This window comes from Macaca thibetana, chromosome 1 (genome assembly GCF_024542745.1).
Source record: "Macaca thibetana thibetana isolate TM-01 chromosome 1, ASM2454274v1, whole genome shotgun sequence".
Classification (NCBI taxonomy): domain Eukaryota; kingdom Metazoa; phylum Chordata; class Mammalia; order Primates; family Cercopithecidae; genus Macaca; species Macaca thibetana.
Genome location: NC_065578.1, coordinates 200,167,702 through 200,192,760, shown reverse-complemented (window position 1 = coordinate 200,192,760; position 25,059 = coordinate 200,167,702). Strand labels below are relative to the sequence as shown.

The 25,059-nt window shown below is 47.0% G+C and overlaps 1 protein-coding gene and 4 non-coding genes across 5 annotated transcripts in view; 4 read left to right on the top strand and 1 right to left on the bottom strand.

Annotated features, from left to right (window-relative positions):
- Positions 1–25,059, bottom strand: part of RAB4A (RAB4A, member RAS oncogene family) — a 683,172-nt gene that overhangs the window by 604,838 nt on the left and 53,275 nt on the right. The gene's annotated exons all lie outside the window — the stretch shown is intronic.
- On the top strand, positions 10,780–10,898 carry LOC126944098 (5S ribosomal RNA). Its single transcript, XR_007721951.1, has one exon. It is a non-coding gene; the product is annotated as a 5S ribosomal RNA (ribosomal RNA).
- On the top strand, positions 13,719–13,837 carry LOC126944090 (5S ribosomal RNA). The gene has a single exon (XR_007721947.1). It is a non-coding gene; the product is annotated as a 5S ribosomal RNA (ribosomal RNA).
- LOC126944083 (5S ribosomal RNA) lies at positions 18,052–18,170 on the top strand. Its single transcript, XR_007721946.1, has one exon. It is a non-coding gene; the product is annotated as a 5S ribosomal RNA (ribosomal RNA).
- LOC126944078 (5S ribosomal RNA) lies at positions 20,990–21,108 on the top strand. Its single transcript, XR_007721945.1, has one exon. It is a non-coding gene; the product is annotated as a 5S ribosomal RNA (ribosomal RNA).

Sequence of the window (25,059 nt, the reverse complement as noted above, 5' to 3'; positions counted from 1 at the left end):
ATCATTGGCCATTGGTGAGTAACCCTCTAATCACTCTCGCAACCAGGTCCCATCCTAAAGCTATCTTGGCAACCACCAGGAGTTATCTCATCAGCATAAACTCATACACAGTTGAAGAGGCTTACTATAAATAACAAAAGACTGTCACTCAGGAAATTCCACCAGTTTTGGAAGTTCTGTGACAAGAACCTGGGCCAAAGACCAAACCTTTATTTGTTATTATATGACAATATCACAATTATGGTTTTTATGTGTCATTTTAAAATAATACAATAAAAAAATCTTGGTGAGTCAAGTATCACTCTAGTTCTACTCCAGTAACTTTTCATAAGTTCTTAACCAGAGATATGGCTGTATTTATCACTTTATTGCTTTATTTAAAAATAGTATTGATCAAAGGTAACATCAAATGTAGTCATTGAAAACATGGGTCAATTTCCCAGAATCAAGTCCAACATGGAGGGATAAATGCAGGTACAGGCCAGAGAGAGGCCTGGAGTCAGAAAATAGGAGAACAAGGAGAGAGAGGGGCTCCCACAGGCCAAACAACTGTGAAGTTCCCAGCGTCCTACATCCCCGAATGCTTGTGGCATGGATGCAAGTGTGTTTAAGATTCAGTGCCTCTGCACCTTTTCCCCTGCAGCATCTGCCTCCTCCTGTCTATTTGCCTTTCGAAACTCTGTCAACATGTTAGTTCCTTGAGCTCTTCCTGGACTCCATCAGGCAGTTACTGATCCCTTCCTTTGGGCTTCCACAGTTCTTTAAACGTCTGTCACATGTTTTGTGATTATTGATTTATTGTTATGTCTACTGTTATTTAACCACTTGCTCCAAGGATGGGGTCAGTCTCTGAATCCCAGCATCTGGAACAGTGTCCAGAATAGAAGCAGCACTTCCATGTTGGTTAAATGAACCTATTTAGAAAGTGTTAAAACGTATCTCTCAGGTGAACTGACAGCAAGCTCGTATCAGTTTATTTCATCCTGACTACAAGGAAACTATTTCCAGCAAAGCCAGCTCAGATTTCCTTCAGTTAGATAGCTTTTGATAGTTTAAAAATAATGATAATAACAGACAGGTGAGGCTAAATTGCCTTGCTAGATGAGGCACCAGAAAGGAACGTTCTGAGCTAAAAGTCACTATGCAAATCTCAGACCCAGGGTCAGCCACCTGAGTTACATTCCACAAAACCAGGTGGGGAAATCTCTGGGAGGGCATTTCTAGTCTCATTACATTCCATGAGGGAATTGCTGTAACATTTTACTGGAAATGCTGGATATTTATCCAAAAGCACAATAAATTTTGCTCCAGCCTACTTTTTCTCTGATTTTAGTCCTACTTAGTACCCAAGTAGCCTGAGTCTTGTGGAATGGGGACTTCCAAGTCTTCAGTCACAGGGGTGCACATTCCCTGCTGGCTTTCAAACAGGGGCTGCCACACCACCCTGAGCAAGAATACTCCTACCCTGGAGGCTGGGAAGGATAAGAAGGGAGGGATATGGAGAGGTTTGTTAAAGGATACACAAAAACAGATAGGTAAGAGGAATTACTTCTAGCGTTCTATACCACTGTAGGATGACTATAGTCAACAATAATATACTACATAGTTTCAAACAGTGAGAAGGAGGATATTGAATGTTCCCAATACAAAGAAATGATAAACGTTTGAAATGATGAATACACTAATTACCATGATCTCATCACCAGATATTATTTGTATCAAAACATCACTAGGTACCTCATGACTATGTACAACAACTATTTGTCAATTAGGAAAAAATAAAATAAAATTTTAACAAAGAATGATCTTAGGCCAGACACGGTGGCTCACACCTGTAATCCTAGCACTTGGAAAGGCCAACGTGGATGGATCACTTGAAGTCAGGAGTTCAAGACCAGACTGGCCAACATGGCGAAACACTGTTTCTACTAAAAATACAAAAAAATTAGCCAGGCATGGTGGCTCATGCCTGTAATCCTAGCTACTTGGGAAGCTGAGGTGGGAGGAGGATCACTTGAACCCAGGAGGCAGAGGTTGCAGTGAGCCGAGATCGCACCACTACACTCCAGCCTTGGTGAGAGTAAGATTCTGTCAAAAAAAAAAAAAAAGAATGCTTCTAAATGTTGGGGTGAAGAAGGCTTTTGTCCATCCTGTGCTAATTATGACCTTTTTATTCTGTTTTTTTGATCCTTTGACATCTTGGGGCCTTGCTGACCCTGGAAGGACTGCTTACTCCCAGGGTAGAAGGTATTACTATTTGAACCACTAGACTGAGTCAAAATGATCTGTCCTCACCAACGTTGATAGGCATTATTCTTCCAATTCCTTGAAGGTCTCAATAGAACAAAAAGACTGGGGAAGGGCAAATTTGCTCTTTCTTCTGGAGCTAGGACATCCAGCTTCAGATCTCTGACATCAGAACTGCAGGTTCTCAATCCTGGGACTCTGGGACTTATATTAGTGTTCCCCATCCCACTCTACTCAAAGATATATTGCTGTTCCCCACCCCACTCTACCCAAGATACCTGACTTGAGTCACTCAGAAGACTAGGTAAGGGTTTATTGAGGGAGCTGGCAACCCACCCCTGACATGTGTGACTCAGCCAGAACCAGAGCATAGGAGCCTCATTGCCTTCACCCTAGTGCTGCCATATAGAGCAGCTGGAGCCTCTCCTGTGGACTCAAGCCTAACAGTGGGCGTTCCCTTGGGAAGGTAGGATCATCTCCACCTCTTTCTCTTCGTTTCTTTATCGGTACAGTGGAGATGGTAATAATAGTACCGAAATCTTGGGGTTATCATAAAGATTAAAGTAATTAAAATATGTGAAGTGCTTAGACCATGCCTGGTGCATAGCAGGCACTTTATAATCATTTACTTCAATAAAAACACAGGTACTGGAGCCAAAGGCTTGACCTTAATTGATATGTGAACCAGGTAAAAGTCACTTAGCCATTCTGAGTTTCAGTTTTCTTATTTGTAAAATGAAAGTAAAATAGTACCTATCTTGAAGGGTTTTCATGAAGATTAAATAAGCTAATAGGAAGAAATCACCATAACAGCCTGGCACCACAAATGTTAGTTAATAAATCTTGGCAAGCTGGGCACTGTGGCTCACACCTGTAATCTTAGCCCTTTGGGAGGCTGAGGCGGGTGGATCACCCGAGGTCAGGAGTTCGAGACCAGCATGGCCAACATGGTGAAACCCCATCTCTACCAAAATCCAAAAAAAATTAACCGGGTGTGGTGACAGGTGCCTGTAAACCCAGCTATTCGGGAAGCTGAAGCAGAACTGCTTGAACATGGGAGGTGGAGGTTGCAGTGAGCTGAGATTGCGGCATTGCACTCCAGCCTGGGCAACAAGAACAAACCTCTGTCTCAAAATCAATCAATCTTGGCAACCAACACGGGTTCCACCTGGCAAAGGTTTTGGCTCTGTGGGGTAATGCTGCCCTCTGCCGGACAATTAGGTTTCCTGCTTTGTTTGTTTTAATAAACTGTTGGGTTTGTTCCCAAAGTCCCATCCCACCCAGCAAAAAGGCTAACATTCTTCAAAAAGATTATTTTCTCAGAATACGTTTCTGAGAAAATGAGTACAAATATGATTTGTTGATTCGCCATCCGCAAATGGCTTTCCTCATTTGAGGAACAAATGGGCCACTTGGAAACTTACTTGGGTTGCAATTTTATTTCCAATTTTATCTTTATGAAGAAATCCAGGCCGAGTTTAGTGGCTCACACCTGTCATCCCAGCACTTTGGGAGGCCGAGGCGGGCAGATCGCTTGAGCCCAGGAGTTCGAGACCAGCCTGGGAAATATGGAGAAACCTCGTCTGTACAAAAACTACAAAAATTAGCCGAGCGTGGTGGCGTACATCTGTAGTCCCAGCTACTCGGTAGGCTAAAGTGGGAGATCACGCAAGCCCGAGAGGTCAAGGCTGCAGTGAGCCGTGACAGTGCCATTGCTCTCCAGCCTGGGCGACAGAAGATAAGGAAGAGAAGACAAAGAGGAGGAGAGGAGAGGGGAAGAGAGAGGAGGAGACGGGAGGAGAGGGGAGGAGAGGGGAGGAGAGGGGAGGAGAGGGGAGGAGAGGGGAGGGGAGGGGAGGAGAGGGGAGGGGAGGGGAGGGGAGGGGACAGGGAAATCCAGCTCTGTTGGCTGGGCGTAGTCACGCCTGTAATCCCAGCACTTTGACAGGCCAAGGCAGGCGGATCACTTGAGGTCAGGAGTTCGGGACCAGCGTGGCCAACATGGTGAAGCCCCATCTCTACTAAAAATACATAAATTAGCCAGGTGTGGTGTCGCGCGCGTGTAATCTCAGCTACATGGGAGGCTGAGGCAGGAGAATCGCTTGATCCCGGGAGGCGGAGGTTGCAGGGAGTTGAGATCATGCCACTGCACCCCAGCCTGGGGGACAGAGTGAGATTCCGTCTAAAAAAAGAAAAAAGAAAAGAAAAAAAAAGAAAGAAGAAAAGAAAGAAAAGAAAAACAAATACAAATAAAAATAAAATCAGCTATGTTGAGATATTGCTGCTTAATTTTTTTAAAACTTTTCTTTTTCTTCTTAAACTCAATAGTAAGAATATGCTTAAATTTTCTGATTTTCCTTATTATTGCTTTCCTATAAGTTGAGAATATTGTGATAAGTGCCTAATCTGGTAATTTGCACACACATTGTATTCTCTTGGCACAGCTATAGTGTGATAAAATAAATAAATGAAATGTCATAGCAGAGCAAAAAGTAGAGCACTTGAAACACTGCGGTGTGCTAGCTGCCTCACTGTGGTTTGTGATGTGCCCAAAGCAAGGGGGAAGTAATGAGAACACCACACAAGGTCTCTGTCCAGACTCTTCAACTCTGATCTTTGGACCACAAAAGCAGCCATAAAATACATAAATGAATGAGTGCAACTGCGCTCTCATAAAACTTTATTCATAAATGTTGAAATCTGAATTTCACATAATTTTCAAATACTACAAAATATCATTCTTTTTATTTTTCTCAATTGTTAACAAAAGTTAAAACCATATACAAAAACAGGCTGCTGAACAATTTGGGCACAGAATCTGTAGTTGTGGACCTCTGGTCTAGAGTCATCCACCAAGAGCAGCCAGATCCCAAGGGGACAGAATGGTGATTTAAACAGAAATATCATGGGGACACTACTGCTGCATTCTTTAGACCCTTGAGGGTGTCACTCATCTCTGCCATTCCCCTTGATGCAGTATTTTGTCTTATTCTCTCTCTTGACTAGGGATACAGTTATTTATACACACACACACACACACACACACACACACACATATATATATACTTTAAGTTCTAGGATACGTGTGCACAATATGCAGGTTTGTTACATAGATATATATATATGCCATGTTGGTTTGCTGCACCCATTAACTCGTCATTTACATTAGGTATTTATCCTAATGCTATCCCTCTCCCAGCCCCCAACCCTACAACAGGACCCAGTGTGTGATGTTCCCCATCCTGTGGCCAAGTGTTCTTATTGTTCAGTACCCACCTATGAGTGAGAACATGCGGTGTTGGTTTGTCTGTCCTTGTGATAGTTTGCTCAGAATGATGGTTTCCAGCTTCATCCATGTCCCTGCAAAGGACATGAACTCGTCTTTTTTATGGCCGCATAGTATTCCATGGTGTATATGTGCCACATTTTCTTAATCCAGTCTATCACTGATGGACATTTGGGTTGGTTCCAAGTCTTTGCTATTGTGAATAGTGCCACAATAAACATACGTGTGCATTTGTCTTTATAGTAGCATGATTTATAATTCTTTGGGTATACACCCAGTAATGAGATCACTGGGTCAAATGGTATTTCTAGTTCTAGATCCTTGAGGAATCACCACACTGTCTTCCACAATGGTTAAGCTAGTTTACACTCCCACCAACAGTGTAAAAGCATTCCCATTTCTCCACATCCTCTCCAGCATCTGTTGTTTCCTGAGTTTTTAATGATCGCCATTCTAACTGGTGTGAGATGGTATCTCATTGTGGTTTTGATTTTCATTTCTCTGATGACCAGTGATGATGAGCATTTTTTCGTGTGTCTGTTGGCTGCATAAATGTCTTCTTTCGTGAAGTGTCTGTTCATATACTTTGTCCACTGTTTGATGGGATTGTTTGTTTTTTTTCTTGTAAATTTGTTTAAGTTCTTTGTAGATTCTGGATATTAGTCCTTTCTCAGATGAGTAGATTGCAAAAATTTTCTCCCATTCTGTAGATTACCTGTTCACTCTGATGGTAGTTTCTTTTGCTGTGCAGAAGCTCCTTAGTTTAAGTAGATCCCATTTGTCTGTTTTGGCTCTTGCTGCCATTGCTTTTGGTGTGTTAGTCATGAAATCCTTGCCCATGCCTATGTCCTGAATGGTATTGCCTAGGTTTTCTTCTAGGGTTTTTATGCTTTTAGGTCTAATATTTAAGTCTTGAATCCACCTTGAATTAGCTTTTGTATAAGGTGTGAGAAAGGGATCCAGTTTCAGCTTTCCACATATGGCTAGCCAGTTTTCCCAGCACCATTTATTAAATAGGGAATTTTTTTCCCATTTATAGTTTTCGTCAGGTTGTCAAAGAGCAGATGGTTGTAGATGTGTGGTGTTATTTCTGAGGCCTCTGTTATGTTCCATCGGTCTCTATCTCTGTTTTTGTACCAGTACCATGCTGTTTTGGTTACTGTAGCCTTGTATCTTGAAGTACTGTAGTTTGAAGTCAGGTAGTGTGATGCCTCCAGCTTTGTTCTTTTTGCTTAGGATTGTCTTGGCAATGAGGGCTCTTTTTGGGTTCCATGAACTTACAAGTAGTTTTTTCCAATTCTGTTAAGTCATTGGTAGCTTCATGGGGATAGCATTGAATCTATAAATTACCTTTTCATTGGCCATTTTCATGGCCATGTATGGCCATTTTCAGGATATTGATTTATCATGAAATTCATCAATATCATATTTCATGATATTGATTCTTCCTATCCATGAGCATGGAATTTTCTTCCATTTGTTTGTGTCCTCCTTTATTTTGTTGAGCACTGGTTGAAGTTCTCCTTGAAGAGGTCCTTCACATCCCTTGTAAGTTGGATTCCTAGGTATTTTGTTCCCTTTGTAGCAATTGTGAATGGGACTTCACTGATGATTTGGCTCTCTGTTTGTCTGTTATTGGTGTATAAGAATCCCTGTGATTTTTGCACATTGATTTTTTATCCTGAGGCTTTCATGAAGTTGCTTATCAGCTTCAGGAGCCTTTTTTTTTTTTTTTTTTTTTAAGACAGAGTTTTGCTCTTGTTACCCAGTCTGGAGTGCACTGGCACGATACCAGCTTACCGCAACCTCCGCCTACGGGGTTCAAGCGATTCTCCTGCCTCAGCCTCCTGAATAGCTGGGATTACAGGCATACACCATCACACCTGACTAATTTTCTATTTTTAGTAGAGACGGGATTTCTCCATGTCGGTTAGCTTGGTCTTGGTCTGGAACTCCCAACTTCAGGCGATCCACCCACTTTCCCAAAGTGCTAGGATACCCAAAGTGCTAGGATTACAGGCGTGAGTCACCAGCGCCCGGTCAGACTAGGGGTACAGTTTTAGGCTTCTGCTTGGCTTTCCTTTTCTGTGATGAATTTCACCTCACAGTCTTAGGATATGGTGAGGAGTTTTAGGCATCGATCTTCATATGGGATATTATTCTACAAATTTCTCTTGTAAAATCTTTGTCTTGCTTTGGTATCAGGGCAATTGTAGCCTCATAGAATGAGTTAGGGAATACTCCCTCCTCTTCAAGGTTTTGGCAGGATTAACAAGGATTACTATTCGTTCTCTAAATATTTGATAGAGAAGTCAAGTCCAAGGCTTTTTTTTTTTTTTGGCAGGAGATAATGGGTTACTGATTCAGTCTCCTTACTAGTTACTAGTCTATTCAGATTTTCACTTTCTTTGTGATTTAGTCTTGGTAGGGTTCATGTTCCTAGGAATTTGTCCGTTTCATCCAAGTTATCCAATATGTTGGTGTACAATTGTTCTTAGCACTCTCTTACAATCCTATTCATTTATTTCTTTGAGACAGGATCTCATCTGTCACCCAGGCTAGAGTGCAGTGGTGTGATCTAGGCTCATTACAACCTCCACCTCCCAGGTTCAAGCGATCCTCCTACCTCAGCCTCCTCAGTAGCTGGGACAACAGGCTTTTGCAATCAAGATGGGCTGAATTTTCTTCTTTCTTTCTTTCTTTCTTTAATTTATTTATTTTTTTTCTTTCCTTTTGATGTTTTTTTGTTTTTTTGTTTTTTTTTTGTAGAGACCGGGTTTGACCATGTCTCCCAGGCTGGTCTTGAACTCCTGAGCTAAAGTGATTCACCTGCCTGAACCTCCCGAGTAGCTGGGATTACAGGGGCCTACCACCACACCCGGCTAATTTTCTTTGTAGTTTTAGTAGAGATGGTTTCACCATGTTGGCCAGGTTAGTCTTGAACTCCTAACCTCAAGTGATCTGCATGCCTCGGCCTCCCAAAGTGCTGGGATTATAGGTGTGAGCCACTTCACCCTGCCAATCGTTTTCATTTTGACTGGATCCAATAGTAATGTCCCCACTTCCATTTCTGATTTTAGTAATTTGAGTATTCTCTCTTTTTTTCTTAGTCACTCCATAAAGTTTGTCAATTTTATCTTTTAAAAAACCAACTTTCGGTTTTGTTGATTTTCTCCATTTTTGTATTTTCTGTTTTATTTATTTCTGAATTAATCTCTCTTTCTTTCCTTCCTAGGGTTTAATTTGTTCTTTTCTAGTGCCTAAATTGTAAATTTAGATTGCTAATTTGAGGTCCTTTGGGTGTTTTTTGGTTTGTTTTCTTTTGAGAGGGAGTCTCGCTCTTGTTGCCCAGGCTGGAGTGCAATGGTGCGATCTCGGCTCACTGCAACCTCTGCCTCCCAGGTTTAAGCAATTCTCTTGCTTCAGCCTCCCAAGTCGCTGGGATTACAGGCGCCTGCCACCACAACCGGCTAATTTTGTATTTTCAGCAGAGACAGGGTTTCTCCCTGTTGTTCAGGCTAGTCTCGAACTCCTGACCTCAGGTGATTGGCTCACCTCAGCCTCCCAAAGTGCTGGGATTACAGGCATTAACCGCGACGCCTGGCTTTCTTTAGGTTTTTTTCATGTAAGCATTTCACGCTATAAATTTCCCTGTTAGCACTGCTTTCACTGCATCCCAAAGTTTGGCTATGCTGTGTTTTCATTTTCATTCATTTCTGAGTACAGCTGAGCCTTGAATAACATGGGTTTGAACTGCAAGGGTGCACTTATACAGGAATTGTTTTCAATAAGTACAGTAGGTCCTCTGATTTCATTAATTCTGCATCTGTAACCAAAGGCAGATTGAAAATACAGTCTTCACAGAGCGCAAACCCCGAGGATACAGCGGCCTAACTTTTTTAATGCCCAGGTTTTACAGGGCCAACTGCAAGACTTGACTCTGTGTGGATTTTGGCCTACTTATGGGGTCCTGGAACCAATCCCCTGTGGATACTGACACCCAACTGTATTTTCTGATTTCTCTTGTGGTTTCTTCTTTAACCCATTGGTTGTTTAAGAAAATATCTGAATCTCTTCAAATACCTGAGACTGGATAATTTATTAAAAAGAGACATTTATTTCTCTCAGTTCTCAAGGCTGGGGTGTCCAAGGTCAAGTCATCAGCCCATTCAGTGTCTAAGGAGGGCCCAGTCTCCCCTTCCAAGATGACACAACGTTGCTTCATCTTTCAGAGGGGAAGAACATTGTGTCCCCACACGGAGGAGACGGAGGGAATGAACCCACTCAAGTCCTTTTCTAAGGGCTCTAATTTCATCCATAAGGACTTCTACCCTCATGAGATAATCGCCTCCTAAAGAATCCACCTTTTTACCCTTTTTTTTTTTTTTTTTTTTTTTTTTTTTTTTTTTTTTTTTTTTTTTTTTTTTGAGACAGGGTCTCATTCTATTGCCCCTACGGCAGTGCAGTAGCCTGTAGCCTGATCATGGCTCACTGCAGCCTTGACCTCCCAGGCTCCACCAGTCCTCCTGCTTCAGCCTCCTGAGTAGCTGGGACTACAGGCCTGCACCACCACGCCCACCGAATTTGGTGTTTTTTCTAGAGACAAGTTTTGCCATTTTGCCCTGGCTGGTCTTGAACTCCTGGGCTGGAACAATCTGACTGCCTTTCCCTTCCAAAGTGCTGGGATGACAGCGTTAGCCACCACCCCAGGCCAGTGCCCACCTCTTAATACTATCATATTGGCAAATAAATTTCAGCATATAAATTTTGGGGGACATTCAGACCATAGCAGTGTGTTCTTTACTTTCCAAAACGAAAACAGGTCAGTTTATCAGTTTTCCTTGTATTATTGATTTTTAACTCGATTTTGTTGTGGTCAGAGAAGACATTTGATAATACGCTGTTCGCCCTTCGCCAGCCTCGACGACTCTGGGTGAGGGGGCAAGAGGGGGCCTCGCAGGATTCCTGAGCGGCCAGGGATCCCAAAGAATACCTGCGCGACAGGGCGGAGGACCCGACGGGGTCCCAGGATCGTGGGCTGTGGGCCCTGACGCCTCGGAGCACTCTCTGTTCCGAGCGGGCCCGACGTGGTGGAAGCTCGGGAGCTCGGCAGCCGGGAGAGGCAGCAGGCGAAGAGGCTCCGGGATCCCGATCCGAGCACGACGACCCCGGGCTGGCGGTGCGGGCTGGAAGCCGGCGGGCATGGCTGGGCCGGGCTCTTGGGGCAGCCAGGCGCCTCTGCCGGCGTCTACGGCCATACCACCCTGAACGCGCCCGATCTCGTCTGATCTCGGAAGCTAAGCAGGGTCGGGCCTGGTTAGTACTTGGATGGGAGACCGCCTGGGAATACCGGGTGCTGTAGGCTTTTTGGCTTGCTTTCTTCTCTTTCTTTCTTTTCTACCTTCCTTTCTTCCCTTCTCTCACTCACTCTTCTTTCTTTCTTTCCTTCTTTCTTTCCTTCTTTCTCTCTTTCTTTCCTTTCTTTCTTTCTTTCCTTCTTTCTTTCTATCTCTCCCTCTTTCTATCTTGCTCTTTCTCTCTCGTTTGCTTTCCTTCTTACTTTCATTCTTTTCTGTTTCTTCCCTTGCTATCTTTCCTTTCTTTCTTTGTCTCTCTCTCTTTCTTTCTTTCGTTCTGCTGTCTTTCCTTCTTTCTTTCTTTCTACCTCTCTATCTTTCTTTCTATCCTTCCTCCTTTCTTTCCTTCTTTCTTTCTCTCTCCCTCTCTCTTGCTTGCTCTTTCTTTCTTTCCTTCTTTCTTTCATTCTTTTCTTTTTCTTCCCTTGCTATCTTCCTTTTCTTTCTTCTCGTTCTTTCTTCTTTCTTGCTTTCCTTCTTTCTTTCTTTCTCCTATCTCTCTGTCTCTTTCTTTCTCTCTCTTTCTCTTTCTTTATTTCGTTCTTTCCTTGTTTCTTGCTCTTCTTTCTCACTGTCTTTTCTTCCTTTCTCTTTCTTTCTTTCTTCTCTCTTTGCTCCTTTCTTTCTTTCTCTTTCTTTCTTTCTGTCTTTCTTTCTGTCTGTCTGTCTTTCTTTCCTTCCTTCCTTCCTTCCTTCCTTCCTTCCTTCCTTCCTTCCTTCCTTCCTTCCTTCCTTCTTCTTTCTGTCTTTCCTTTTTCTTCCAGACGGAGTCTCGCTGTCACCCAGCCTGGAGTGCAGTGGCAAGATCTCGGCTCACTGCAAGCTCCGCCTCCCGGGTTCACGCCATTCTCCTGCCTCAGCCTCCCAAGCAGCTGGGACTACAGGCGCCCGCCACCACGCCCGGCTCATGTTTTGTAGTTTTAGTGGAGACGGGGTTTCACCGTGTTAGCCAGGCTGGTCTGGATCTCCTGACCTCGTGATCCACCCGCCTCGGCCTCCCAAAGTGCTGGGATTACAGGCGTGATCCACCGCGCCCGGCCTGCTGTAGGCTTTTGTGGCTTCCCCTCTCCCTCCCTTGCCCCTACTATCGCCATGCTTCCCAACCTCCCCGGACTCTGCTCCCCCCTTGTCGCCCGCCTACACCCCCGCCGCAGCCGGGGACCTCCTCCTGGGGGTCCGCCACCAAAGCACCACCGGGCAGCAGCATCCCACCGCTTCCGCCTCGCCGCCGCCCGGCCAGGAGCCCGGCTCCAGCCCTGGAGGGCAGGAGGCCGGACCCCAAAGGCGCAGGCGCGGGTTCCCTGCCGTTCCCGGCGCCTTCCCGCTCCCGGAACGCACAGGCGATTCAATCCATTCACCGGGCGGGCGCCGCCGCAACCTTCCAAACCGGGGGAAGGGGCGGGCGGGGCCAGCGGGTGCCACAGACGCCAGCCGAGACCTCCGCTCCAGAACGCAGGGGCTGCTTTATCCGGGGGAAGGATATTGCTTCGCCAGCAACCAGGAAAACAGTCCCTGTGCACCCGGATTCCCATTGCCACCAACTTCGTGTAAACTCCAGTCCCGAGGACACGCCAGAGACCCAGGCCTCGGGCGGGCCCCGTGGGCACGCCCGGTGCCACGGCTCCCGCCAAAAGGGCGGGCGCACTCTGCAAATCAAGGGGCCCACCGCACCGCACCAAGAGCACAGGGAGGTGCCAACACAGGAAGGAGCCTACGAAACCCACCCCCAAAGCAAGCAATTTAATCCAAGACAAAACCCGTCTCAGCGCTCCGTTGCTCCTCTCGCATGGACGGCCTGGCCACCCTGTTCTGGCCCAGCCCAAGCCCCCTCCACCCTATCCCGGCCTGCTCAAAAGGGCCCTGCCTACGGGAGCAGGGCGCTCCCTCTCCAAGGCTCTATCGCTCTCGCTCTCTAGCTCCCTGCCCCTCTCTCTTCTGGGTTTGCCCCTGCACCTCGCGCTATTTCTGTCGCCTTTCCTCTGTCTCTCCCTCTCTGTCTGTCTTTCTCGCTCTCTCTGTCCCTCTCTCTATCTCTGCCTCTCTGTCTCTTTCCCTCTCCACCTCCCCTGTCTCTCTCGATCGCTGTCTCTCTCCCTCCCTCGGTTTCAATCTCTCCATCTATCTCTTCCTTGCTCTCCTTCAAGCCGTTTGTGTGTGCACGTGTGTGTGTGTGTGTGTGTGTGTGTGTGTGTGTGTGTGTGTGTGTGTGTGAGCGCGCGCGCGTGTGTGGGGTTCCCGCGCGCGAGCGCCCGGGTGTGTCTGTGTGTGGGGCTGTGGATTTGCTGCTGGTGGTGGGGGGGTGTTTCTGGGTTTCTCTCAGCCCCTCTCGCCGGGGATCAGGCTGCCGGCTCTAGTGCCAGCCCGGGGCAAAGCAGGGCCATCCCCCAACACCCCAGCCCCCACGCCCTCTTGCCCAGCGGCTGGGACAAGCGAGCGTGGTGGGGGCGTTGTGAGAAAAAGGCCAGGCGCGGCTGGGCCGGCTGTTCGCCCTTGGCCAGCCCTGACGCCTCTGGGGGGGTGGGCCAAGAGGGGGCCTCGCAGGAGCTCCCCAGCGGCCAGGGATCCAAAAGAATACCTCCACGACAGGGCGGAGGACCCGCCGGGGTCCCAGGATCGTGGGCCCTGGGCCCTGACGCCTCGGAGCACTCCCTGTTCCGAGCGGGCCCGACGTGGTGGAAGCTCGGGAGCTCGGCAGCCGGGGGAAGGCCGCGGGCGAGCGGCTCGGGGGTCCCGATCCGAGCCCGGCGACCCCGGGCTGGCGGTGCGGGCTGGAAGCCGGCGGGCATGGCTGGGCCGGGCTCTTGGGGCAGCCAGGCGCCTCTGCCGGCGTCTACGGCCATACCACCCTGAACGCGCCCGATCTCGTCTGATCTCGGAAGCTAAGCAGGGTCGGGCCTGGTTAGTACTTGGATGGGAGACCGCCTGGGAATACCGGGTGCTGTAGGCTTTTTGGCTTGCTTTCTTCTCTTTCTTTCTTTTCTACCTTCCTTTCTTCCCTTCTCTCACTCACTCACTCTTCTTTCATTCTTTCCTTCTTTCTCTCTTTCTTTCCTTTCTTTCTTTCTTTCCTTCTTTCTTTCTCTCTCTCCCTCTCTTCTATCTCGCTCTTTCTCTCTCGTTTGCTTTCCTTCTTACTTTCATTCTTTTCTGTTTCTTCCCTTGCTATCTTTCCTTTCTTTCTTTGTCTCTCTCTCTTTCTCTTTCTTTCTTCCTTCCTTCCTTTCTTCCTTCCTCTCTATCTCTCTATCACTCTTTCTTTCTTTCTTTCCTGCCTTCTTTCTTTCTTTGTTTTCTTTCTTTCTTTCCTTCTTTCTCTCTCTCTTTCTCGCTCTTTCTCTCTTTCTTTCCTTCTTTTCTTTTTCTTCCCTTGCTATCTTTGTTTTCTTTCTTTCTCTTTTCTTTCCTTCTTTCTTTCTTCCTCCTATCTCTCTGTCTCTTTCTTTCTCTTTCTCTTTCTTTATTTCGTTCTTTCCTTTTCTCTTGCTTTTCTTTCTTTCTCACTTTCTTCCTTTCTCTTTCTTTCTTTCTTTCTTTCTTTCTTTCTTTCTTTCTTTCTTTCTTTCTGTCTGTCTGTCTGTCTGTCTTTCTTTCCTACTTGGTTTCTTTCTTTCTTTCTTTCCTTTTTCTTCCAGACGGAGTCTCACTCTGTCACCCAACCTGGAGTGCAGTGGCAAGATCTGGGCCCACTGCAAGCTCCGCCTCCCGGGTTCACGCCATTCTCCTGCCTCAGCCTCCTGAGTAGCTGGGATTACAGGCATGCACCACCACACCTGGCTAATTTTGTATTTTTAGTAGAGACGGGGTTTCTCCATGTTGGTTAGCTTGGTCTTGGTCTGGAACTCCCAACTTCAGGCGATCCACCCACTTTCCCAAAGTGCTAGGATACCCAAAGTGCTAGGATTACAGGCGTGAGTCACCAGCGCCCGGTCAGACTAGGGGTATAGTTTTAGGCTTCTGCTTGGCTTTCCTTTTCTGTGATGAATTTCACCTCACAGTCTTAGGATATGGTGAGGAGTTTTAGGCATCGATCTTCATATGGGATATTATTCTACAGTTTTCTCTTGTAAAATCTTTGTCTTGCTTTGGTATCAGGGCAATTGTAGCCTCATAGAATGAGTTAGGGAATACTCCCTCCTCTTCAAGGTTTTGGCAGGATTAACAAGGATTACTATTCGTTCTCTAAATATTTGATAGAGAAGTCAAGTCCAAGGCTTTTTTTTTTTTTTTTTTTTTTTGGCAGGAGATAATGGGTTACTGATTCAGTCTCCTTACTAGTTACTAGTCTATTCAGATTTTCACTTTCTTTGTGATTTAGTCTTGGTAGGGTTCATGTTCCTAGGAATTTGTCCGTTTCATCCAAGTTATCCAATATGTTGGTGTACAATTGTTCTTAGCACTCTCTTACAATCCTATTCATTTATTTCTTTGAGACAGGATCTCATCTGTCACCCAGGCTAGAGTGCAGTGGTGTGATCTAGGCTCATTACAACCTCCACCTCCCAGGTTCAAGCGATCCTCCTACCTCAGCCTCCTCAGTAGCTGGGACAACAGGCTTTTGCAATCAAGATGGGCTGAATTTTCTTCTTTCTTTCTTTCTTTCTTTAATTTATTTATTTTTTTTTTTCTTTCCTTTTGATGTTTTTTTGTGTTTTTTTTTTGTTTTTTTTTTTTTTTGGAGAGACCGGGTTTGACCATGTCTCCCCCCAGGCTGGTCTTGAACTCCTGAGCTAAAGTGATTCACCTGCCTGAACCTCCCGAGTAGCTGGGATTACAGGGGCCTACCACCACACCCGGCTAATTTTCTTTGTAGTTTTAGTAGAGATGGTTTCACCATGTTGGCCAGGTTAGTCTTGAACTCCTAACCTCAAGTGATCTGCATGCCTCGGCCTCCCAAAGTGCTGGGATTATAGGTGTGAGCCACTTCACCCTGCCAATCGTTTTCATTTTGACTGGATCCAATAGTAATGTCCCCACTTCCATTTCTGATTTTAGTAATTTGAGTATTCTCTCTTTTTTTTTCTTAGTCACTCCATAAAGTTTGTCAATTTTATCTTTTAAAAAACCAACTTTCGGTTTTGTTGATTTTCTCCATTTTTGCATTTTCTGTTTTATTTATTTCTGAATTAATCTCTCTTTCTTTCCTTCCTAGGGTTTAATTTGTTCTTTTCTAGTGCCTAAATTGTAAATTTAGATTGCTAATTTGAGGTCCTTTGGGTGTTTTTTGGTTTGTTTTCTTTTGAGAGGGGAGTCTCGCTCTTGTTGCCCAGGCTGGAGTGCAATGGTGCGATCTCGGCTCACTGCAACCTCTGCCTCCCAGGTTTAAGCAATTCTCTTGCTTCAGCCTCCCAAGTCGCTGGGATTACAGGCGCCTGCCACCACAACCGGCTAATTTTGTATTTTCAGCAGAGACAGGGTTTCTCCCTGTTGTTCAGGCTAGTCTCGAACTCCTGACCTCAGGTGATTGGCTCACCTCAGCCTCCCAAAGTGCTGGGATTACAGGCATTAACCGCGACGCCTGGCTTTCTTTAGGTTTTTTTCATGTAAGCATTTCACGCTATAAATTTCCCTGTTAGCACTGCTTTCACTGCATCCCAAAGTTTGGCTATGCTGTGTTTTCATTTTCATTCATTTCTGAGTACAGCTGAGCCTTGAATAACATGGGTTTGAACTGCAAGGGTGCACTTATACAGGAATTGTTTTCAATAAGTACAGTAGGTCCTCTGATTTCATTAATTCTGCATCTGTAACCAAAGGCAGATTGAAAATACAGTCTTCACAGAGCGCAAACCCCGAGGATACAGCGGCCTAACTTTTTTAATGCCCAGGTTTTACAGGGCCAACTGCAAGACTTGACTCTGTGTGGATTTTGGCCTACTTATGGGGTCCTGGAACCAATCCCCTGTGGATACTGACACCCAACTGTATTTTCTGATTTCTCTTGTGGTTTCTTCTTTAACCCATTGGTTGTTTAAGAAAATATCTGAATCTCTTCAAATACCTGAGACTGGATAATTTATTAAAAAGAGACATTTATTTCTCTCAGTTCTCAAGGCTGGGGTGTCCAAGGTCAAGTCATCAGCCCATTCAGTGTCTAAGGAGGGCCCAGTCTCTCCTTCCAAGATGACACAACGTTGCTTCATCTTTCAGAGGGGAAGAACATTGTGTCCCCACACGGAGGAGACGGAGGGAATGAACCCACTCAAGTCCTTTTCTAAGGGCTCTAATTTCATCCATAAGGACTTCTACCCTCATGAGATAATCGCCTCCTAAAGAATCCACCTTTTTACCCTTTTTTTTTTTTTTTTTTTTTTTTTTTTTTTTTTTTTTTTTTTTTTTTTTTTTGAGACAGGGTCTCATTCTATTGCCCCTACGGCAGTGCAGTAGCCTGTAGCCTGATCATGGCTCACTGCAGCCTTGACCTCCCAGGCTCCACCAGTCCTCCTGCTTCAGCCTCCTGAGTAGCTGGGACTACAGGCCTGCACCACCACGCCCACCGAATTTGGTGTTTTTTCTAGAGACAAGTTTTGCCATTTTGCCCTGGCTGGTCTTGAACTCCTGGGCTGGAACAATCTGACTGCCTTTCCCTTCCAAAGTGCTGGGATGACAGCGTTAGCCACCACCCCAGGCCAGTGCCCACCTCTTAATACTATCATATTGGCAAATAAATTTCAGCATATAAATTTTGGGGGACATTCAGACCATAGCAGTGTGTTCTTTACTTTCCAAAACGAAAACAGGTCAGTTTATCAGTTTTCCTTGTATTATTGATTTTTAACTCGATTTTGTTGTGGTCAGAGAAGACATTTGATAATACGCTGTTCGCCCTTCGCCAGCCTCGACGACTCTGGGTGAGGGGGCAAGAGGGGGCCTCGCAGGATTCCTGAGCGGCCAGGGATCCCAAAGAATACCTGCGCGACAGGGCGGAGGACCCGACGGGGTCCCAGGATCGTGGGCTGTGGGCCCTGACGCCTCGGAGCACTCTCTGTTCCGAGCGGGCCCGACGTGGTGGAAGCTCGGGAGCTCGGCAGCCGGGAGAGGCAGCAGGCGAAGAGGCTCCGGGATCCCGATCCGAGCACGACGACCCCGGGCTGGCGGTGCGGGCTGGAAGCCGGCGGGCATGGCTGGGCCGGGCTCTTGGGGCAGCCAGGCGCCTCTGCCGGCGTCTACGGCCATACCACCCTGAACGCGCCCGATCTCGTCTGATCTCGGAAGCTAAGCAGGGTCGGGCCTGGTTAGTACTTGGATGGGAGACCGCCTGGGAATACCGGGTGCTGTAGGCTTTTTGGCTTGCTTTCTTCTCTTTCTTTCTTTTCTACCTTCCTTTCTTCCCTTCTCTCACTCACTCTTCTTTCTTTCTTTCCTTCTTTCTTTCCTTCTTTCTCTCTTTCTTTCCTTTCTTTCTTTCTTTCCTTCTTTCTTTCTATCTCTCCCTCTTTCTATCTTGCTCTTTCTCTCTCGTTTGCTTTCCTTCTTACTTTCATTCTTTTCTGTTTCTTCCCTTGCTATCTTTCCTTTCTTTCTTTGTCTCTCTCTCTTTCTTTCTTTCGTTCTGCTGTCTTTCTTTCTTCTTTCTTTCTTTCTACCTCTCTATCTTTCTTTCTATCCTTCCTCCTTTCTTTCCTTCTTTCTTTCTCTCTCCCTCTCTCTTGCTTGCTCTTTCTTTCTTTCCTTCTTTCTTTCATTCTTTTCTTTTTCTTCCCTTGCTATCTTCCTTTTCTTTCTTCTCGTTCTTTCTTCTTTCTTGCTTTCCTTCTTTCTTTCTTTCTCCTATCTCTCTGTCTCTTTCTTTCTCTCTCTTTCTCTTTCTTTATTTCGTTCTTTCCTTGTTTCTTGCTCTTCTTTCTCACTGTCTTTTCTTCCTTTCTCTTTCTTTCTTTCTTCTCTCTTTTTCCTTTCTTTCTTTCTCTTTCTTTCTTTCTGTCTTTCTTTCTGTCTGTCTTTCTTTCTTTCTTCCTTCCTTCCTTCCTTCCTTCCTTCCTTCCTTCCTTCCTTCCTTCCTTCCTTCTTTCTTTCTGTCTTTCCTTTTTCTTCCAGACGGAGTCTCGCTGTCACCCAGCCTGGAGTGCAGTGGCAAGATCTCGGCTCACTGCAAGCTCCGCCTCCCGGGTTCACGCCATTCTCCTGCCTCAGCCTCCCAAGCAGCTGGGACTACAGGCGCCCGCCACCACGCCCGGCTCATGTTTTGTAGTTTTAGTGGAGACGGGGTTTTTCACCGTGTTAGCCAGGCTGGTCTGGATCTCCTGACCTCGTGATCCACCCGCCTCGGCCTCCCAAAGTGCTGGGATTACAGGCGTGATCCACCGCGCCCGGCCTGCTGTAGGCTTTTGTGGCTTCCCCTCTCCCTCCCTTGCCCCTACTATCGCCATGCTTCCCAACCTCCCCGGACTCTGCTCCCCCCTTGTCGCCCGCCTACACCCCCGCCGCAGCCGGGGACCTCCTCCTGGGGGTCCGCCACCAAAGCACCACCGGGCAGCAGCATCCCACCGCTTCCGCCTCGCCGCCGCCCGGCCAGGAGCCCGGCTCCAGCCCTGGAGGGCAGGAGGCCGGACCCCAAAGGCGCAGGCGCGGGTTCCCTGCCGTTCCCGGCGCCTTCCCGCTCCCGGAACGCACAGGCGATTCAATCCATTCACCGGGCGGGCGCCGCCGCAACCTTCCAAACCGGGGGAAGGGGCGGGCGGGGCCAGCGGGTGCCACAGACGCCAGCCGAGACCTCCGCTCCAGAACGCAGGGGCTGCTTTATCCGGGGGAAGGATATTGCTTCGCCAGCAACCAGGAAAACAGTCCCTGTGCACCCGGATTCCCATTGCCACCAACTTCGTGTAAACTCCAGTCCCGAGGACACGCCAGAGACCCAGGCCTCGGGCGGGCCCCGTGGGCACGCCCGGTGCCACGGCTCCCGCCAAAAGGGCGGGCGCACTCTGCAAATCAAGGGGCCCACCGCACCGCACCAAGAGCACAGGGAGGTGCCAACACAGGAAGGAGCCTACGAAACCCACCCCCAAAGCAAGCAATTAATCCAAGACAAAACCCGTCTCAGCGCTCCGTTGCTCCTCTCGCATGGACGGCCTGGCCACCCTGTTCTGGCCCAGCCCAAGCCCCCTCCACCCTATCCCGGCCTGCTCAAAAGGGCCCTGCCTACGGGAGCAGGGCGCTCCCTCTCCAAGGCTCTATCGCTCTCGCTCTCTAGCTCCCTGCCCCTCTCTCTTCTGGGTTTGCCCCTGCACCTCGCGCTATTTCTGTCGCCTTTCCTCTGTCTCTCCCTCTCTGTCTGTCTTTCTCGCTCTCTCTGTCCCTCTCTCTATCTCTGCCTCTCTGTCTCTTTCCCTCTCCACCTCCCCTGTCTCTCTCGATCGCTGTCTCTCTCCCTCCCTCGGTTTCAATCTCTCCATCTATCTCTTCCTTGCTCTCCTTCAAGCCGTTTGTGTGTGCACGTGTGTGTGTGTGTGTGTGTGTGTGTGTGTGTGTGTGTGTGAGCGCGCGCGCGTGTGTGGGTTCCCGCGCGCGAGCGCCCGGGTGTGTCTGTGTGTGGGGCTGTGGATTTGCTGCTGGTGGTGGGGGGGTGTTTCTGGGTTTCTCTCAGCCCCTCTCGCCGGGGATCAGGCTGCCGGCTCTAGTGCCAGCCCGGGGCAAAGCAGGGCCATCCCCCAACACCCCAGCCCCCACGCCCTCTTGCCCACCGGCCGGGTCTTGGTCGGGACAAGCGAGCGTGGTGGGGGCGTTGTGAGAAAAAGGCCAGGCGCGGCTGGGCCGGCTGTTCGCCCTTGGCCAGCCCTGACGCCTCTGGGGGGGTGGGCCAAGAGGGGGCCTCGCAGGAGCTCCCCAGCGGCCAGGGATCCAAAAGAATACCTCCACGACAGGGCGGAGGACCCGCCGGGGTCCCAGGATCGTGGGCCCTGGGCCCTGACGCCTCGGAGCACTCCCTGTTCCGAGCGGGCCCGACGTGGTGGAAGCTCGGGAGCTCGGCAGCCGGGGGAAGGCCGCGGGCGAGCGGCTCGGGGGTCCCGATCCGAGCCCGGCGACCCCGGGCTGGCGGTGCGGGCTGGAAGCCGGCGGGCATGGCTGGGCCGGGCTCTTGGGGCAGCCAGGCGCCTCTGCCGGCGTCTACGGCCATACCACCCTGAACGCGCCCGATCTCGTCTGATCTCGGAAGCTAAGCAGGGTCGGGCCTGGTTAGTACTTGGATGGGAGACCGCCTGGGAATACCGGGTGCTGTAGGCTTTTTGGCTTGCTTTCTTCTCTTTCTTTCGTTTTCTACCTTCCTTTCTTCCCTTCTCTCACTCACTCTTCTTTCTTTCTTTCCTTCTTTCTCTCTTTCTTTCCTTTCTTTCTTTCTTTCCTTCTTTCTTTCTCTCTCTCCCTCTTTCTATCTCGCTCTTTCTCTCTCGTTTGCTTTCCTTCTTACTTTCATTCTTTTCTGTTTCTTCCCTTGCTATCTTTCCTTTCTTTCTTTGTCTCTCTCTCTTTCTCTTTCTTTCTTCCTTCCTTCCTTTCTTCCTTCCTCTCTATCTCTCTATCACTCTTTCTTTCTTTCTTTCCTGCCTTCTTTCTTTCTTTGTTTTTTTCTTTCTTTCTTTCCTTCTTTCTCTCTCTCTTTCTCGCTCTTTCTCTCTTTCTTTCCTTCTTTTCTTTTTCTTCCCTTGCTATCTTTGTTTTCTTTCTTTCTCTTTTCTTTCCTTCTTTCTTTCTTCCTCCTATCTCTCTGTCTCTTTCTTTCTCTTTCTCTTTCTTTATTTCGTTCTTTCCTTTTCTCTTGCTTTTCTTTCTTTCTCACTTTCTTCCTTTCTCTTTCTTTCTTTCTTTCTTTCTGTCTGTCTGTCTTTCTTTCTGTCTGTCTGTCTGTCTGTCTTTCTTTCCTACTTGGTTTCTTTCTTTCTTTCTTTCCTTTTTCTTCCAGACGGAGTCTCACTCTGTCACCCAACCTGGAGTGCAGTGGCAAGATCTGGGCCCACTGCAAGCTCCGCCTCCCGGGTTCACGCCATTCTCCTGCCTCAGCCTCCTGAGTAGCTGGGATTACAGGCATGCACCACCACACCTGGCTAATTTTGTATTTTTAGTAGAGACGGGGTTTCTCCATGTTGGTTAGCTTGGTCTTGGTCTGGAACTCCCAACTTCAGGCGATCCACCCACTTTCCCAAAGTGCTAGGATACCCAAAGTGCTAGGATTACAGGCGTGAGTCACCAGCGCCCGGTCAGACTAGGGGTATAGTTTTAGGCTTCTGCTTGGCTTTCCTTTTCTGTGATGAATTTCACCTCACAGTCTTAGGATATGGTGAGGAGTTTTAGGCATCGATCTTCATATGGGATATTATTCTACAGTTTTCTCTTGTAAAATCTTTGTCTTGCTTTGGTATCAGGGCAATTGTAGCCTCATAGAATGAGTTAGGGAATACTCCCTCCTCTTCAAGGTTTTGGCAGGATTAACAAGGATTACTATTCGTTCTCTAAATATTTGATAGAGAAGTCAAGTCCAAGGCTTTTTTTTTTTTTTTTTTTTTTTTTTTTTTTTGGCAGGAGATAATGGGTTACTGATTCAGTCTCCTTACTAGTTACTAGTCTATTCAGATTTTCACTTTCTTTGTGATTTAGTCTTGGTAGGGTTCATGTTCCTAGGAATTTGTCCGTTTCATCCAAGTTATCCAATATGTTGGTGTACAATTGTTCTTAGCACTCTCTTACAATCCTATTCATTTATTTCTTTGAGACAGGATCTCATCTGTCACCCAGGCTAGAGTGCAGTGGTGTGATCTAGGCTCATTACAACCTCCACCTCCCAGGTTCAAGCGATCCTCCTACCTCAGCCTCCTCAGTAGCTGGGACAACAGGCTTTTGCAATCAAGATGGGCTGAATTTTCTTCTTTCTTTCTTTCTTTCATTAATTTATTTATTTTTTTCTTTCCTTTTTATCTTTTTTTTTTTTTTTTTTTTTTTTTTTTTTTTTTTTGAGAGACCGGGTTTGACCATGTCTCCCAGGCTGGTCTTGAACTCCTGAGCTAAAGTGATTCACCTGCCTGAACCTCCCGAGTAGCTGGGATTACAGGGGCCTACCACCACACCCGGCTAATTTTCTTTGTAGTTTTAGTAGAGATGGTTTCACCATGTTGGCCAGGTTAGTCTTGAACTCCTAACCTCAAGTGATCTGCATGCCTCGGCCTCCCAAAGTGCTGGGATTATAGGTGTGAGCCACTTCACCCTGCCAATCGTTTTCATTTTTTTGACTGGATCCAATAGTAATGTCCCCACTTCCATTTCTGATTTTAGTAATTTGAGTATTCTCTCTTTTTTTCTTAGTCACTCCATAAAGTTTGTCAATTTTATCTTTTAAAAAACCAACTTTCGGTTTTGTTGATTTTCTCCATTTTTGCATTTTCTGTTTTATTTATTTCTGAATTAATCTCTCTTTCTTTCCTTCCTAGGGTTTAATTTGTTCTTTTCTAGTGCCTAAATTGTAAATTTAGATTGCTAATTTGAGGTCCTTTGGGTGTTTTTTGGTTTGTTTTCTTTTGAGAGGGAGTCTCGCTCTTGTTGCCCAGGCTGGAGTGCAATGGTGCGATCTCGGCTCACTGCAACCTCTGCCTCCCAGGTTTAAGCAATTCTCTTGCTTCAGCCTCCCAAGTCGCTGGGATTACAGGCGCCTGCCACCACAACCGGCTAATTTTGTATTTTCAGCAGAGACAGGGTTTCTCCCTGTTGTTCAGGCTAGTCTCGAACTCTCCTGACCTCAGGTGATTGGCTCACCTCAGCCTCCCAAAGTGCTGGGATTACAGGCATTAACCGCGACGCCTGGCTTTCTTTAGGTTTTTTTCATGTAAGCATTTCACGCTATAAATTTCCCTGTTAGCACTGCTTTCACTGCATCCCAAAGTTTGGCTATGCTGTGTTTTCATTTTCATTCATTTCTGAGTACAGCTGAGCCTTGAATAACATGGGTTTGAACTGCAAGGGTGCACTTATACAGGAATTGTTTTCAATAAGTACAGTAGGTCCTCTGATTTCATTAATTCTGCATCTGTAACCAAAGGCAGATTGAAAATACAGTCTTCACAGAGCGCAAACCCCGAGGATACAGCGGCCTAACTTTTTTAATGCCCAGGTTTTACAGGGCCAACTGCAAGACTTGACTCTGTGTGGATTTTGGCCTACTTATGGGGTCCTGGAACCAATCCCCTGTGGATACTGACACCCAACTGTATTTTCTGATTTCTCTTGTGGTTTCTTCTTTAACCCATTGGTTGTTTAAGAAAATATCTGAATCTCTTCAAATACCTGAGACTGGATAATTTATTAAAAAGAGACATTTATTTCTCTCAGTTCTCAAGGCTGGGGTGTCCAAGGTCAAGTCATCAGCCCATTCAGTGTCTAAGGAGGGCCCAGTCTCTCCTTCCAAGATGACACAACGTTGCTTCATCTTTCAGAGGGGAAGAACATTGTGTCCCCACACGGAGGAGACGGAGGGAATGAACCCACTCAAGTCCTTTTCTAAGGGCTCTAATTTCATCCATAAGGACTTCTACCCTCATGAGATAATCGCCTCCTAAAGAATCCACCTTTTTACCCTTTTTTTTTTTTTTTTCCTTTTTTTTTTTTTTTTTTTTTTTTTTTTTTTTGAGACAGGGTCTCATTCTATTGCCCCTACGGCAGTGCAGTAGCCTGTAGCCTGATCATGGCTCACTGCAGCCTTGACCTCCCAGGCTCCACCAGTCCTCCTGCTTCAGCTCCTGAGTAGCTGGGACTACAGGCCTGCACCACCACGCCCACCGAATTTGGTGTTTTTTCTAGAGACAAGTTTTGCCATTTTGCCCTGGCTGGTCTTGAACTCCTGGGCTGGAACAATCTGACTGCCTTTCCCTTCCAAAGTGCTGGGATGACAGCGTTAGCCACCACCCCAGGCCAGTGCCCACCTCTTAATACTATCATATTGGCAAATAAATTTCAGCATATAAATTTTGGGGGACATTCAGACCATAGCAGTGTGTTCTTTACTTTCCAAAACGAAAACAGGTCAGTTTATCAGTTTTCCTTGTATTATTGATTTTTAACTCGATTTTGTTGTGGTCAGAGAAGACATTTGATAATACGCTGTTCGCCCTTCGCCAGCCTCGACGACTCTGGGTGAGGGGGCAAGAGGGGGCCTCGCAGGATTCCTGAGCGGCCAGGGATCCCAAAGAATAC